The sequence below is a fragment of the Theobroma umbraticum genome, unplaced genomic scaffold (genome assembly GCF_002168275.2).
Source record: "Theobroma umbraticum cultivar Fairchild unplaced genomic scaffold, ASM216827v3 scaffold_44.0, whole genome shotgun sequence".
NCBI lineage: Eukaryota > Viridiplantae > Streptophyta > Magnoliopsida > Malvales > Malvaceae > Theobroma > Theobroma umbraticum.
The window spans coordinates 11,963,055-11,964,833 of record NW_018397255.1 but is presented as its reverse complement, the minus strand read 5'-3'; positions in this window follow the sequence as shown (position 1 = coordinate 11,964,833).

Sequence of the window (1,779 nt, the reverse complement as noted above, 5' to 3'; positions counted from 1 at the left end):
GATTTGAATTGTTTATTCCAATTTGTTCTTAATGATTTTAATTGCTTGGCCACTAGTTAAATTGATTTAGGAACCCCAACAAACTTGGAAAAAGAAGTTTAGTGTAGACTAAAATTAGGATAGCATATGATCATATTACTTGATTTGCATGTAGGATAGGGATATACCTATAGGCCATATGTAGCCAGATTAGAGCCTGAACTTAATGAATCTATTTTAATTTCAATTCACGTAGGGATATAGTGTTTTGATTAAAATAAATATTTTTATAGGATGAGTCGGGAGACCTTTATAAATAATTTAAGACTCTAGGTTAGCAATTCAAACCATTTAAATAAGTTAAGGAAGAGAGGTAAGATTTAGATGAAGTGCGAGGGATGTTGTAATCCTAGGCTTGTTTGATTTGATATTTACTTGAGTATTTATTATTTTGATTTTTCTTAGTTTAAATTTTGGTTAAGTGTTTTTAGTTAATTAATTTGGTTATTGATATTGAGTGCTTGGATAAGATAAATTTGCTATAATTTTAGTACTTAGTAAAATTTTAGATCAATTCTCTGTGGAATCGACACTCTACTTACTAATATATTATCTATTCGATACGTATACTTGTGTAGTGAAATTTTAACTGATAGTTAACATTAAGGTCTTTGGGTTCTCGAATTGCTATCACATTTGGCTTCTAACTCTTTGGTAGACTTCTAAAGAGTCTTTTTACTAGCTCATGTTCAGGTATGACTTTTCCTACCTAATGGAGCTTATTGGCTATGTTGGTGATTGGTCATACATTGAAGTTATGTCCTCATCAAGTTCCATTTTCAAGATTTCATAATTATGGGTGAGAAAAGTGATTTTGGACATTTTAACTTAAGAGGTTGCCTTATGGATTATCCTAAGCTTTACCTAAATTTCCTTGGTTGTGTTATAGCCAAAAAGTTTGTTGAATTCAAAAAGGGTTAAGGCATAAAAAAGAATGTCAATGGATTTGAAATTTATTTGGATTTTTCTCATTTCAACCCCGATCCACTTTTCCCAAGATTTAGGCATTTTTTCACTCGCGATCATATTTGTGCTAGTGGAAGTGTAAGGACTTTATGTAATAACATCTCACATCCCATAATCAACAACTCTAATGTAAATGGATATCCTAATGCTTCAATATGGATAGTTTGATCCATCAAATAGAGGAGGCATATTTGTGGATTGTCCCTCAACAATACAAGACTTTTGCAAAATTGTTAGATCTCCCTTAAGGATGTTAAGCCTTTAAGATTAAGGGTTAGGCTCTAAACCCACTTGTTGGTCCTAAAAGAGTCCTAGAAGGGTGATGCATAGCACTTTAAAAATATTTTTGAAGGTAACTCTTGAAATTTAAATTTGTTTGGAAAATTTAAGATAGATGGTTGAAAACTTATGAAGGTTAATGAACACAAAAGGTTAATAGAAGTGGACAAAACACAATATTTATAGTGGTTCGCTCCACTTGACCTACATCCACTATCTTGATCTTCCAAATTAAGGATTTTTAAACCAACTTCACTAAAACTAATGGAATTAACAGCTTCCACCAAACTTTTACAAGTTGAGATTCTAACTAAGCTTCAACCCTTTTACAACAAGTCCTAAGCTTAACCTAGCTTAAACTATCCCTTAAAGTGTCTTGCATACTTTAAATAAATAAGAAATAACAGATAAAAGGAGATACAAATGATCAACTAACTGATCTGAGTTGTACAAGTTTCAGCGCAAATACTTTCACAAAGATAGGAGTGAAATACA